At 47.1% G+C, this 16,040-nt stretch overlaps 1 long non-coding RNA gene across 1 annotated transcript in view; it reads right to left on the bottom strand.

The window, feature by feature from the left end:
* The window catches only part of LOC109313336, an 18,848-nt gene extending 11,093 nt beyond the window's left edge, over positions 1–7,755 (bottom strand). The window contains exons 1-2 of the long non-coding RNA XR_002102024.1: positions 7,743–7,755; positions 5,261–5,263 (exon numbers count right to left, since the gene is read on the bottom strand). This is a non-coding gene — a long non-coding RNA (uncharacterized LOC109313336). The remainder of the gene's footprint in view (positions 1–5,260; positions 5,264–7,742) is intronic.
* Between the last annotated feature and the right edge of the window lie 8,285 nt (positions 7,756–16,040).

Here is a 16,040-nt window from a genome sequence, read left to right on the forward strand (position 1 = left end):
CATTAAGGAGACAAGGAGGGCTAGCAGCTGTGTTTTTTTCTAAATCTGCTATTGATAATGCATTTTTAATAATATTTCTAACATTTCCATCACAAGTTTCCATGAAGACTTCCATGTAGCACACAATTTGATCTTATGTGCAGAAGCATATATTAGGCCAGGGCGTGTCAATCAGGGGCATGCGTACCCCTGGGGGTACGTGGGAAGGCCCTAGGAGGTACACACGGGCAGGTGGGGATGGAGTACTGCCATACACCACCCGATGTCACCGCCTCTCGGGAGCAGAGCCGGGGGAGTAGAGGGAGGCAAGAGCAGCAGTGCCTCTCTGTGAGCCACACAGGTACCACCTGGCCAGCCAGACACGGGGTGGGAGGAGATCACATGCGGTTGCTGCTGCCGTGTACCACCCCATGCTGCCACTGCTCTGCATCCGGCCACATACCACCCCCACATAAGTTCCACACCCAGCCGCTAGAGGTACACTGATTTTGAAAGGTTGAAAACCCCTGTTCAGGGCCTACTACTGCACATACATATTTATTGAATCCTCTTGAGAGAACCTAGATTTTTCCAACAGGCATGATGAAAAACACAGTCTAATAATTAAGCAGAGAAATACACCAGCATGGGGGGATCATCAGCACACCTTGACTAGCTTTTACATATCCAGATCTTAGATTTGCTAAAGTTGCTAATGACATTGCTAAGACAACACTCTTGCCCACACACTTCTAATAAAGTTCTACACAGCTAGTTGAATTTGGATCTGCTTAGACAGCACTTCTTTAGAAGTACTGCAGCAAAAATTCTGGGATTAATTTAGGAATATGCAGCACCTGAGAAGAAAGAGAGAGGGAGAATGAACAGCCTTGGGTGTATTAGGTTTTCATGGATTTTGGGGCCTTGCTTCCTTCCTCGCTGGGTTCCTAATCATTTCAGCAACCTACCAGATTCATCTACCAGTGTTTGCCATCGGAAAATAAACTCTTTCCATTTATCATCTTACCACAACATAGTTTAGAAAATGTAGTAGTATTTTCCTTTGCTAACTTTTTTCAGTGATCATCCTAGAATAATGATACATGGATAAATTCACATGGTATTTTATGCAGACTCTTGGATATCCTGCTGTAGTAACAGTTGGTAATTACTGACTTTTTAATGGCTATCATTGTATGGCTGAGCCCAGTCATGTAGGACTGAAAAAATAGGTAGCTAAAAAGCATCACTGTTTAGACCTTCACTGCTATTATGAGTGAACCTTGAAAAAGGAATTAGTTTATGTTACTTAAAGAGCCAAATGAAGAGGGATCTCAAACATCCCATAATTATTGTAATTATTTCTGCTTGATGTTTAATTGCTCTACCTAATGAGCCAGCCTTATAGTAATGGGCAGGTAAAGTTCTCATTAAATTTCATTTTTCTTGCCATTTTGGTTCTAAAAGGGAACTGAATACGTTTGGCATGTTACCAGCAACACTTAAATGCAAGAGCATTTTTTGTACTGTATCATGAGGTTAGCATTCTCAGTACAACCTCTTGTAAAGGGTGCCCACATCACAGAACTATGCTTTAATTCCTTGGATGGATGACTGATGGTCAAACTGTTCAATGTATTTCATAGATTTCATAGACATTAGGGCTGGAAGGGGCCTCAGAAGATCATCGAGTCCAGCCCCCTGCCCAAAGGGCAGGAAGTCAGCGGGGGTCATAGGATCCCGGCAAGATAAGCATCCAATTTACTCTTGAAGGCGTTCAGTGTAGGTGCTTGAACCACCATGAAAAAAATATTGTTCTGGCCCAAATGTACAGTTTCTTTTGAGTTCTCGTATTTGTAATAAAAAACAGGGGAAATTTAGAAATGGGGAGATTCACAATGGGACCTAGGAGTTGTTTACAAAATAGAGAAGGCAGCACTTGTGATGCCCGCATTGTACCCTAGAGTCTAGTGGTTAGCAAATTTACAAAATGGGAGAGACCCAGGTTCAGACCCCTTCTCTTCCTGATTTGATGCTCTCCTGCCCCCAAGGAGAGTCTCACAACCACTCCTGTTCAAGCTGCACACCTGATATAAACAGTCATTTTTCCAGAGAAGATGACTTTACAGCCTAGTGGTTTTGGGGCATGCCTGGAGTCCATCCCGCCCTCCTAATCAGGCAGAAAGGAGATTTGAATCCAGATTGCCTGTTCCCTCTGTGCCCCAAAATACCCAGCCTGAGTCACAAGCTAGACCTAAACAAATAAGCAAAGATGCAGAATAAACTCTTTCCCTAATAGATATATCATCATTAAGGCAAGGTGAAACACTTTAAAGTAGTGTTGTTTGTGTGTGGCAATGGTGGCAGAAGCAGGAACTGCTACTGCCCATGCTATCTCATAATTTCATAGTTGGTAGGGTCGGAAGGGACCTAAGTAGATCATCAAGTCTGATCCCTTGCCATGGGTGGGAAAGAATACTGGGGTCAAAAGACCCCAGCTAGGTGATTATCCAGCCTCCTTTAGAAAACCCCCAGGGGAGGAGCCAGCACCACTTCCCTTGAAAGTTGGTTCCAGATCCTAGCCGCCCTCACAGTGAAGTAGAGCCTCCTGATATCTAGCCTGAATCTACTCTCAGTCAACTTATGGCCATTATTCCTTGTTACTCCCAATAGGGCTTGGGGGAACAGGGACTCTTCCATTGCTTGCTGGTCCCCCTTGGGCAGTTTGTAGATGGCTACCAGATCCCCCCTCAGCCTTCTCTTGTGGAGGCTGAACAGGTTCAGGTCCTGTGGCCTCCACTTATAGGGCCTGCCTTGCTGCCCCCTGATCATGTGAGTGGCCCTACTCTAGACCCTCTCAATGCTGTCCACATCCCTCCTGAAGTGCGGCGCCCAGAACTGGATGCAGTACTCCAACTGGTGCCTGACCAGTGTCACATAGAGGGGGAGGATCACCTCCTTGAACCTGCTTGAGATGCATCTTTGGATGCATGACAAGGTGTGTTTAGCTTTCCTTACCATGTCCCCCCCATGTTCATTTTGGAATCAATAATGATTCCAAGATCCTTTTCTGCCTCTGTGCTGATGAGAAGGGAGTTCCCCAGCCTGTAGGTATGCTGCTGGTTCTTATGCTGCTGGTTCTTCCTCCCCAGGTGCAATACCTTGCATTTGTCAGTATTGAAAACCATCCTGTTCTCATCCGTCCACCCCGTAACCTGTCCAGATCTAGTTGTAGCCTGTCCCTCTCTTCCGGTGTGCCCACTTTTCCCCACTTCTTAGTGTCATCCACAAATTTGAACAAGGTGCTTTTCACCCCCTCGCCTAAGTCACTGATGAAGATGTTGAACAGTGCAGGCCAGAGGACTGAGCCCTGGGGGACCCCACTGCCCACATCTCTCCAGGTTGAAAAAGACCCATCCACCACCACCCTCTGGGTGTGGACCTCCAGCCAATTTGAGACCCATCTGACTGTAAGCATCAATGCCACAGTCACCTAATTTCTTAATGAGAATGGGGGAAGTCAAAGGCCTTCCTAAAGTCCAGTTAGACTATGTCCACTGCAACACCTGTGTCCAAGGATTTTGTGACCTGATCATAGAAGGCCAACAGGTTGGTCTGACAGGACCTGCCTCGAATGAACCCAAGTTAGTTGCCTCTAAGCATGATCCCCCCTGCTGGTCCTTCGCAGATGTGCTCCTGGATAATTTTCTCAAAGAGCTTCCCTAGGACCAAGGTAAGACTAATGGGCCTGTAGTTTCCTGGGTCATCCTTCCTCCCTTTTTTGAAAATGGGGACCACATTGGCCCTTTTCCAGTCCTCTGGCACCTCACCAGAGTACCACAATTACTCATAAAGTTGTGCCAGGGGTCCTGCAATGATCTCTGCTAACTCCCTCAGCACTCGGGGGTGGAGATAATCAGGACCTGCTGATTTGAACATGTCTAGTCCCACCAGAAGTTCCCTGATTAGGTCTTCACTGACTCTGGGCCTGGCAGCACCTCCCCCTGGTCCGTCAGGGATCCCGGTGGGAAGATGCCCCGCTCCCTGCTCAAAAAAATGGAGGCAAAGAAATTGTTAAACATGTTAGCTTTGCCATCTGGTGTAACCACCAGATTTCCTAGCGTGTCTTGCAGAGGCCCTACATTACTCGGTACCTTCTTTTTACTTCCTATGTACTTAAAAAAAAAACTTCTTGTTATCCTTGATCTGGGTCGTTAGTCCCAGTTCCATCTCTGCCTTAGCCTTCCTAACAGCCCCCCTACAGTCTTGACCAATGGAGGTATAGTCCTCCTTGCTGATGGCCCCTCCCTTCCATTGGGTGTACACCTCCTTTTTAGCTTTTGGACATTCCTGGATGCTTTTGGTGAGCCATGGGGGCTTTTGAGCATTCTTGCCCCCTTTGATCCGTGTCAGGATTGTCACCCTTTGGGCTTGGAGGATCATCTCCTTAAGGAATGACCACTCTTCTTGGACTCCCAACTCCTCTCCCCTCTGGGACCTCAGTGCCTCCCTGACTAGTCTCCTTACCTCATTGAAATCTGCCCTCTTGAAGTCTAGGGCTGTTGCTTTGCTGCAGGTCTTGGATACCCTGCACTGGATAGTGGATTCCAGTAGGCAGTGATCACTATCACCCAGGTGGTCAAGAACCCACAGTCCACTCACCAGGTTGTCTCCCATGGCCAGGACCAGGTCCAAGAAGGCATTTCCCCTGGCACTGTGCACCTTCTGGGTTAGATGGAGGTCCTGTAACTCAGCTAGAAACCTATGTGAGTGGTCAAACCTGGCTGACTGCTCTTCCCAGCAGATGTCCAGATAGTTTAGGTCACCCAGGATGACCACGTCCCTTGACTTAACTGCCTCCACGAGCTGACCTGACAATTCCCAGTTCAGCTCTTCCCCCGGTTGGGTGGCCTATAGTAAACCCCCACCATTAAGTCCCTTTCCCCCAGATCCCCTTGTATTCAGACCCAGAGCATTTCAGTCTGCCCCTCCTCTGACCCAGTGCTGTTTGTTGAAGATGTGCATTGCTCTTTGACATAGAGCGCCACACCCCCACCTTTCCTCCCTGTTCTATCTCTCCTGTACAGCCTATAGCCCTTGATGTTTACCACCAAGTCATGTGTAGGATCCCACCAAGTTTCAGTAAGCCCTACTATGTCCGGGTTTATGTTAGCTAGCAGGAGGGCAAGTTCCTCCTGCTTGTTCCCCATACTACAAGCATTAGCGTAGAGGCATTTAAGGCCTCCTGGAGGTGTAAGCACTGCCCCCCTAATCCCAGGACTATCTGGTCCCCAGTCACATATCTTCATATTTCTTGTACTCATTGTCTGTCTTGGCTGGGCTGTTCCTGTGGGTGGCTCTTGGTTCGGTGTACTGTGGCTCCCTCCATTCTCATCTTCCCCTTCCCCTGATGAGCCTAGTTTAAAGCCTGCCGCAGATCAGCCAACTTGAAAGAGAACACATGCTTACCTTTGGGGAGAGGTGAAGCCCATCCCATCCGGGCATGTCTCTTGTCCTGAAGTATGGGTCGTGGTCCAAAAAGCTGAAGCTGTCCTCAAAACACCATTTCTGAAGCTGCATGTTGACCTCCCTGATGCAGGTCTCATGGCGTCATCCACATCCGCTCACTGGAAGGACGGATGAGAAGACCACCTGTGCCCCAGTCTCCTTCAGCTTGCTCCCCAGAGCTCGGTAGTCCTTCATCAGGTGATCAGGGCTGCTCCTGGCCGCATTGTTAGTGCCCGCATGGATTAGGACCATGGGGTAGTAATCAGTGGGCCAGATAATGGCCAGGATCATCTCCATCACATTCTAAATCCTCACTCTGGGAAGACAGTAAACCCCATGTGACATGGGATTCCTGGTGACAAATGGGACCCTCTGTACCTCTCAGGATGGAGATGCCTATGACAAGCACCCAGCGTCTCTTCTTCCGGGTCAACTTGCCTCCTTCAGCCTGTTCTGTGTGTGAAGTTAGCTCCTCTCCAGAGGCTTTTTTTTCTCTTTCCTCTTCCTCCGATGTTGCCAGGGGCTCATATCTGTTCCCCACTGGGGGAACTGGTACTGGGGGAACTGGTACTGCACCACTGCGAGTAGCCCTGGCTCTGGAGGGAACCTTCAGCCATTCCACTGTGGAGGGCATTTCCTGGGGTTCTTCTTCCTTTGGTCCATGGCCCTGAAGGGAAAGGAAATACCCATCAATTTCATCCTCTGCTTCTCTGATCGCCCTCAGCCTGCTGACCTCCTCCTGGAGCTCCCTCACCTGCCTCTCCAGGGCCCTAAGATGGGCACCATTCTCTGCCCCCCCCCCGGCCCTCCTGGGCATTCTCTGCAGGCCAGGGGCAGGGTGACACCAGCTCCCCCGTGGGCTTCGTCTGGGTGGAAGCCTTAGAGAAGCCCCAGGTAGGCAGCACCCCTCCCCACCACACCGGCAGGGTTCCTGGCAGCACTCCACATCCACACCATTTTTATTTTTTGGTGTGGTGCTTTCACCTTTCCCTTAACAAAGACTTCCTCCTGGCCCCTCCTGCTTGCTCACCTGCGCAATTGCCTTTGTCTCCCTGTAGACAAAGGATTTAAGTTATGAATGCTGTCAGTCAGGCAGTTTCCACTGGCACTAAAACTCTTAGGAAAAACTGGTATCAAAAGTGCAGCAAATATTGAATTGTTTTGATACCTTTTTAAGATGAATAAGAAGCATTGTATGGAAATTCTCAAGTGTTCAATGTGAGAACTACATGTGTCAGAGGAAGCAATATACATTTCAAAAGATCCTCACTTTTGTTGTTAAATTACTAAAGGAGAAAATGCTTGAGTAATGCAGTCATCCCAAATGCATATCAATGGCAATGTGATATCATATCACACTATGTCTCTGCCTGCACATGTGTATATATAATATGCATATGTATATCTTTCCCTCCAAGTACTTTCATTTTGGTCTCAGCTAACTAGTGCTTAGCAAAGTATTTCTAAAACTCCCTCTACAAAAAATGAGGAAATTGGGGTGGTTTAAAGTTCAAGCACTGAACTGTACCTTATGTAACAAGCAGATAATTTTTGCAACATTAAATATATTTTAGTCTATTGTGTTTATATAAATGCATAATATGGAGTGTGTGCTTCTGCATTCTTTCTGAAATTTATGAGGAACTTTAAACTTAAAGATTGGGATAGATAGCTAGGAAAGACTCATTATCTGAACTTCTGGGTGAAACATTATGTAAATGAGGTTATAATAAGCAAGAAAGAAACCCCAAAGAGTAGAAAGGAAAAGGATAAAATAGAAATCAAGCAGGTATTTCAGACAGTACTTACTCCAGCTGGGAGCCCAACCCAGGTATAGTCAACAAAAACAATTTTCATGTTTGTATAACAAGACATGGAGCCTGGACAAAAAAAAAAGAAAGAAATTAGAACTCGGTGTGGGATGAGCATGACATGGGCTGCCCATGTGGAGACATGGTTAGGAAGGCTAACTGCACTTTGTCATGCATCCATAGATGCATCACAAGCAGGTCCAAAGAGGTGATCCTCCCCCTCTATGCGACATTAGTCAGACTGCAGTTGGAGTACTGCGTCCAGTTCTGGGTGCTGCACTTCACGAGGGATGTGGACAGCATCAAGAGAGTCCAGAGGAGGGCCACCCACATGATCAGGGGGCAGCAGGGCAGGCCCTATAAGGAGAGCCTATGGAACCTGAACCTGTTCAGCCTCCACAAGACAAGGCTGAGAGGGGATTTGGTGGCCACCTATAAACTTACCAAGGGGGACCAGCAGGCAATGGGAGAGTCCCTGTTCCCCCAAGCACTACTGGGGGTAACAAGGAACAATGTCCATAAGTTGACTGAGAGTAGATTCAGGCTAGAAATCAGGAGGCACTACTTCACTGTGAGGGCAGCTAGGATCTGGAACCAACTTCCAAGGGAAGTGGTGCTAGCCCCTAACCTGGGGGTCTTCAAGAGGAGGCTAGACAGCCACCTAGCTGGGGTCATTTGATCCCAGCATCCTTTTCTGCCCATGGCAGGGGGTCAGACTAGATGATCTGCTTAGGTTCCTTCTGACCCTACCTACTATGAAACTATGAAACTATGACATTGGACTTCATAGGAATAACAGAAATATGGTAGAACAGAAGTCATGATAGGAATAGAGGTACTGAAGTATTTAAGCTATTTGGGAAAGATAGAAATTAGGGGAAAAGGGGAATGTATATCAATGAAGTGGTGTTCTGTAAAGAAATTTAAATATATATATATGGTATGGATAACACAGAATCTACCTGAATGAAAATCATTATGAGGAGGGGCAATTTTAAAAAGGCCTCATATGTACAGTGCCGGGATTTTTTTAGGGATCCCTATGCTAGAACTTGGGTATGGTTAGACATCTCTATAAGATTTTGTGAGAAACAAATAATATTGACAGTTGTCTCATCATGGGAGCACTGAACTTCCTACATACAGATTGGAAAGTAAATGCTACTAATAAAGGTAAGGTCCAGAAATTCTTGGATGAAACAGCCAACAGATTTCTCTACCAAATGCTCACTGAACAAGCAAGAGTTGATACCATTTTAGACAGTTTAAATAAGCAACATGAACCCCATAGAAGGGCTGGTTGTGGACAATAATCTTGAATTGAGTGATCAGGAGCTGATCCCATTTAAATTTGAGGACCGACAAAAATAAGTGACAAATATTTTGCAATTCAGGAGGGTAAAGACCTTTGGTGTTTACCTTCTACAGTAGCGTAGGGTACACTTTCTAGAATAATCTGGACATCTTTTTCTCACAAATTTCTGCTGTTGCAGGAGGTTAGAGATGGGTTGTCTCTTCCATTCACGCCATGGGGCACATTTTAGCTGTTAAATAAGATATCCTAGCTTGTTACAGTGTCAGGGGTGATTTTTGGCTTGCGGAGTGCAGAGAAGGTCGGAATGAATGTTCTTATGGAACCTTTTGGATTTAGGTAGTCTGGGATTGCGGGAGAATGGATTCAGGTACTTTGGCAATCCTTTTCAGTTTCTATGTTTGTGTAATGAAAATGTTTGGCTTCAGGTAGATTGTGAAGGAAGCACATAACCACTGTGAATTGGGAAGACTGAATGAAGTGCATTTCCTGAGCAAAAATATCTAAGAAGCTCTCCACTGTCTTAAAAGACTACAGACAGGGACTGACAATTGGTTTCCTCGATCTAAGGGGGAAAAGTCCTGCACCTCTGCAAAATTTGTCCTTACAAGTTACTGGTATTTTAACAACACAAGATTCTAATTTTAAAACCTATCAAAAATTTCTTAGGCCGCAGGTGTATATAAGCCTCAGAAATGGAGCCAGGTTTCATTTTGGTTTCAAGTATCAAAACTGCTTACAATTAAACTTAATTGTATGAATAAGCTCCTTAACAGAATGCACCGTTGGGGTTTCATCCAATCTAGTGCTGGCAGAAGAGAAAAAATCTATATGCAGAGAGTCTGTCAACTTTCTGTTACCTGGGAGAATGGGGTTTTATCACAAGTTAATAGAAGTATTAAAGGATCCTGGTCTCCCTGCCTTTCAAGGAAAATTCCATTTTTCTCATTCGTATAAAATCTAGCATTAATGTTTCCTTATTCTCCGCACCCTTCTTTTCCCTTTTCTTAAAGGTAGATCTCTTTAAGGAGGATTAAAATTTCCAGAAGGTTTAATTATGGTCTCTCATTCTACCAACCCAAACAATTTGAGTGGTGCCAGGAAGAGATGAGCTAAAAGCCCTATGGCTTTCCATAGAGAGACCCTTTTTGAAACATTAATGCTTCATTTCCCTCTAGGGCTGGCAACTTTATATTTTGTTGCATCTTGTATGACCCTCATTTTTTCCTCTTGCTGTACCTGCCTTGTAGGCAGCTCTCTATTCCTATGATTATATGAAGTAAACCTTTTCTTGGGGCCCAAGGCTGAGTTGTTTTCTATTTCATTTTTCTTTGGCTTAATTTTAATTTATTTTCCCTTATTCTCTCATTTATGCAGGTCTGAAAGCAGCTACTCAGGTTGAATAAATCTAAATACCATTATAGATAATTGGATAAACAGTGTCATGGACTTCTGTAACACCTATAAAACCATTTTTATTTCATGCTACATAAAGTAAATGCAGGGAGGGAGGCTAGAGCCAAATATAGTATGCTGTAGCTCAAGATGTTATCCTACAAATCAACAGAGTTTGTACCCATAGCTTCTCATCAACTATGAAATCATTGTTTCATAAGCCCCAGACCAAATGCCACCAAACTCTGGAAAAGTGTAGGACCATGAGTCTATCTAAATATAAAAAAAAAAGTCTACATATATTAATGAGAAATGTTGAGTAATTATATCATACCGTTTACAGTAGTATAGTGGGTCTTAGGCAAGTAAATCATACTGATTTTCCCCAAATCACATAGGTAATCTCTAATAGAGCAGGAACTTGAAGCCAGGTCTTCCAAAACCCAAGAAAATGGCGTAACTATTAAACTATTCTTCCTTTCATTACAACAGTAAAACTTCAATACACTTTTGTTTCTGTAGCATTTATCTTCCTTATTCAAGACCATTATAACTAGCTGTTTACATGCCCTTTCCACTCATTTGTGATGCCCGAAATAAAGGACCCTGAGACAAATGTTTAATAAACAGCTCAATCCTCTCCTCAGATGCATGTCTCTGGCACTCCCCAAAATCTATGTAACTTTTTTACACCTTTGTCCCTCAAGACTTCACATCCAATGAGAACATCCAATAGGAGACATTTAGTGGTTTTTAGTAGTCACTTCCCAGAGATATGCACAGTACATCAGGTGGCAGTATATTCTGTGTTTTCCTTGTGACTACCTGTGATTTCACAGATTGCTACTTCCCTGACAGCTGGGACCTGAAGGATAGTATATCAAGCCAGTGATTTTTAATCAGGGTGCCATGAGACTTTTAAGGGTGCTGCAAAATATTAGCAAACACTTACACATGATTCACAAAATAAACTCCTCAGAGATTTCAGATAGGAAGCCATTGTGCCAAAAAACATTCTGACCTAATGTCATCTTTCTGAGTTCTTTACAACAAAAGAATTGCTCTATTTTTTGCTGTCAAAATATGATTGAAAACAAAGAGCTGACATTTTCAAAGGGGTTCCTTGGGTTTAATGAGGTTGAGAACCACCGATTTTGGGCATTTTCTAGCTTTTTGGAGGCTTGTACTGGGACCTTTGTAGCCCCTTGAGTGATGGGTTGAAATACAATATGTCACCCACACACTGTACCCTACTTGGCTACCAAGAGGGTGAATATATTATTGCTGTGTTATAGAGGAGGACTGTTTCCATTCTTGCTAGCATGATAAGACTTTAGACACTGAGTAAAACTGACCCCTATCCAAATCCATGGCTCTGTGTGTTTTCTGAACTGTTGTACTCAGCGGGTGTGTCTATCCCAAATCTAGTGTGCAGTAAAGCATCAGTGGGTGCATCAAGATGCTTCATAAGATGCTTCACTGTGAAGTAGCATAGTTTACTGCACAGTAAGGGTGCACATGTACAAATTTGCTCCCAGTCAGCCCTGCCACTAGGGGACCAGCCTGAGCTCAGCCCCAGGGCCCCAAGGCCAGGAGCCTCTCCTGCCCCAGGACTGGGCCACATCTATGGCAGCCCCAGCCACAGACCTTTTAAAAGCCTGCAGGCATTTTGAGCCCTGGGATACAGCAGGGAGCCCTGGGGTACAGTGGGGAGCCTATTGGCTTCTGCAGCCCCAGAGAAACTAATCAATGGTACCCAGAGATGAAGAGTCATCTGAAGAGAGAAAAAATACCAAAGGAGGGATTTCAGAGCAGCAAAGGGTCCCCGAGAGAACCACAGGGTGAAGCTCACATACTGGCCAGATGTACCTTCCCTCTGTGAACCCTAGGACTGGTAGATATAGAACTGTTTGCCTTGCCTGCATTAATCTTAAGGGCTATCACTGTGTATCAATAAAATTTGCCTAATATCAAATGGAGAAGTTGTGTTCAGTCTGAAGAGCTAGGTCCACCTGGAACAAAGCATCTGGGTCATAAATCCAGTGCCAACACAGCACAGAGGCCCAAACAGCTGGTGCAGGAGGCCCATCGGCACTCTCACCTATGCCACATGCCACCACCCAGAGCCCCAGCTGGTTCATAAAAGAGACTGGTGACTTTGTGGCACTGTAGAGGTACAGAGACAGTCCAGGAGGAGTGGGCACTCCAATATGCACATCTATTAGGGGTTTTCAGACTGGATGAAGGAGCACAGGCACTACTGGCTGTCACAGCAGTACCAAATAAAGGTCAAGGCCTTGTGGGCACAGTGGATTACAATCACCAACTGCAACTGTTGGTCAGAGAGTGCCCACAAGTCCATGCCCTTTATACGGCATTCAGATGCCATCCTTGTTCCGAGGGACCCGGGTGGACTGCCCAAGCCCCCACTTCAGCCTGGCACCTGCAGTGATGTGTCACCTGGGGAGGGCCCCTCAAGCCACCAAGAGCCCATCCCAATGAGCTCCTCAACCCTAGCCTCCACCAACAGCTTTGGGAGCCTGGGCCTGCACATGCCTTAACAGCTATATGACCTCAGCCACAGCCACAAAGTGCAGCCAGTCATGTCAGTGCCAGCCACCAGCAGTGCCAGCTCCTCCACAGGGTGGCCCCCTGCCCAGGCACCCACACACCATACCCTGCCACCCAACAACTCCACCAGGAATCACTGCCAAATTGCATGCTATCACTGCCAGCCAGGACTGAACAGCCACTGGGCATGCCAGCCCTGTCCCCCACACACACTGTGAGGAGGGCCATCCCCACCCCAACCCCTGGCTTTGGCCCTTTGCCCCCCCCCCATCACTCAGCTTAGTCATGCAGCAGGGGCAAGCATGGGGCACACTGCAGGCACAAGGAGGGGCTAACTCTAGGGTGCCTCGTGAAGAGGCCTCCCACAGGAAAGGCAGGAGCACAGGCAGCTTCACATCCCACTTGTCTGGGAGCCTCATGTTCCCTCAGCCCAAGTACCATGTGCCTGATGGCAGCACAGGAGACTGGCTGGTCTGCAGGAGGAGAATGGGGGTGGGGGAGCAGGATCTGAAGCCATGGCAGCAGGTCTTGTCAGGAGCCTACCCTGTTCCAGCCTGGGAAGGAGATAGGGGAGGCAACCAGCCAGCATTCAGTGGCCTGCCAGTCCCTGGGGAGCAAGTGGGGTTGGGGGGCTCAATCACTGGATGCCTGGGCCCAGACCTGTGTGCAACTTACCATGGTCTGTGGGCACTTGTACATGCCCAGCGCCTGATCTGAGGCCCCTGGTACAGAGCATCTTATCTCAAAAATGCTGAAAACTCTCACAAACAACTTCTTTCTCATGGCTCTGCAGGCCCTGCAACTTCATAAGGGGGAGGGACTGCAGTTGGCAGCCAGGTCAGTGTCACTGCCACCCATAGCCAGGATCCTGTGGATTCGGCAGCTCCACACGAGGAGGACCCAGGGCGGGACCCTCCTCCAGGACTGGCTGGTTATGGTCACGGAAGATCAGCTGGGAGATGCACAGATGAGGTAGGCAAGGGACATCACCCACCAAGACAGGTGAGGAGCAAAGGACATCACCCAGGAGGACACGTGGTGGGTGGACACCATGGAGAATGAGGATGTGTGGGACAGGGCAGATGGAATTCAGGGTGTAGCTCCTGGCCCTGGATCAGGACCACTTGGAGGCCCTGTGGGAGCAGGGTACACTTATGCTTAAGGTAGTGGAGGCCACAAAGGAGGATTTCCAGGTGCTGGATATTGTCCTGGCCCTGAAAATAGACTTCATGCCACCCATTTCCTGGCCCCAAACCTAGCCCTGCCTACCTCCTCGCAGCCACCCACCACCCAGAAGCAGACCCCCTCCACTGGCCTGGGTGAGGGTCCAGCACCACCTCCATGAGTCAGGAGCCCCTACCCTACCCCCACCCCAGCCCCTCTGCCTGGGCCCAGGCCTGCTGCTTGCCATGGCTCCAAACCCATGCAAAGCTGGAGTTGCCTGCAGCAGGACCAGGACTCCATGCTGGCCCTGCTGGCCTTGGCCACCAGCTGCCAGAGGGGTAGCCACGCATGCCAGGGGAGCCCCAGCCACCGTTGCCACTGGGCAATCCCCCCCATCCCAGGCTCACTGTGTCATCATGCACACCTGCAGGGGAACAGCTAGGGGCCAGGGTGCTGGCTTCCTGTCCCTGGGCCCTGCTCCCTAGATGCCTCCACCCCACAGCCTCCCTCCTTAGGAGGGTATGCATACAACCACAACACTTCATTTGTGGTTAATAGTTCACACAGGGAAAAGGGTGTTTTATTGGTGGTGGGTGAGGTGGGTGGTGGAGAGGCTCTGTTGTTGGGAAGGGAGGGGGAGTCTGTTGTGAGGGCAATAAAAAGTTTTTTCTGAAAACTGTCCTCTGAGCATGGTTGGGAGTGAGTGGTGGGGTAGGGGGGTCCATGAGTGGCTGACTAGGCTGGCTACAGTGAGGAGTGCAGGAGGACATGGTTATACCTGGTGCACTGGCCCCCGCTGGTAGCTGTGCAGCTCACCCAAAGCCTCAGCAGTTGGGGCCCACTAGGACCAGCAAGGCCAGCACCATGGCCAACAAGAGCCTGGGGCATTGGGTACCACTGGGGCTGGAGCAGCCATGGTGCAGGGAGCCAGAGGCTGTGGTGAGAGAACCACCACATGCTGGCCCTGGCCTCTGCATTCTGCTCCAAGCCAGAAAAGTGGCTGGCCTAGGAGCAAGGAGTGGGTCTGCTTTGAAAAGATGGGTGCTCAGCTTCTGGCTCCCTACAGGATCGCTGTGCTACTGGGGTGCATGAAGTATCCCACAGGAGGATGGCGGGCTACCTAGAGGTATGTAGAAAAACATTTAAAGCTGTCTGAACTGTCAAATCTGTCCGAATCAATTTGGAGAAATTAAAGGGTCCTCTGACTCTATTTGGATTTGGAGATTCAGCCACCAAATTGGGCTGAATCTCTATTGAATTGAATCAGGGACCAAAGCTTCACACAGACCTAAGGTATATGGTACTCCACTTTATATCAGCAAGCAATGGGTACCAGAAAAAAAGATGACTAGGGAGAAAGCAAATTTATTTTGACAATAATGAGTTTCAAGCACTTGATGCTTTTAATAGATTTCAGTATCTCACATAGAAAGGGATAACAATGAAACTATTTATTAAATTTAATAAATTTCAGGAATACTTTAGTCTACATAGAAATGAAATTTATGAAAGATACGAAGAATAATGAAAGAAGGTAAAAGATAGGAGTATGAGAAATTGGCCTGATCAAGAGAATGCACTCATCAGAGAAGCAGGGGACAAAAACAGTTGAGGGAGAATTGGAGGATGTCTTCCAGGAAATGAGGAAGCTCACAGAAGAGAACAGAATAAAGCTGAAGAACCTATCTATCTCACAATTAATGGTTTTAGGAAAACTCCGTTAGCTCTAGAGTAGATACTAAAATAGGTAGAGAGACACATTGTTCTGGAAATTAGACAGCATGTAGAAGAACCAACATGAGAAGGCTCTGCAATTTTAATTCTTGAGCTGTTTTCAGTCTTGATGAGTGCCCCTTGATGGGTGCCCCACCCCCTGCTAGCCATCTTGGGACCAGAAGTCTCACCCCCTAACCCCTGACCTTTGCTGGTGAAAGTCCCTCCCCTTGCCTGGAAGTACTCCCTTTGCCATCTTGAAACCAGAAAAAAAATCATATACTAAAAAAATTAAACATCTACTATAACTTATTTTAATTTTATTTAAAAAAAAAAATTGTCCTGATTTATGTGTGTTTGCATTGTGTATCTAGAGGAGATTGCACCTTACTCAAAATGCAGCCTTACTCTTGTATATTGTGTGAAGGGGGGTGAAGTAGTGTATGGGGAGTTGTGGTTGGGAAGTATATGTGTGTGATGGGGGGATTCAGTGTGGGTATGGTGGGTAGAGTGTGTGGGGGAGGTTGGGTGTGGGTATGGATGTGGAAGGGTGTGGCTGTAGGGTATGTGGTTGGGGTGGGGGCTGT

This window comes from Crocodylus porosus, unplaced genomic scaffold (assembly GCF_001723895.1).
Source record: "Crocodylus porosus isolate Cpor-Errol unplaced genomic scaffold, CroPor_comp1, whole genome shotgun sequence".
Classification (NCBI taxonomy): Eukaryota; Metazoa; Chordata; order Crocodylia; family Crocodylidae; genus Crocodylus; species Crocodylus porosus.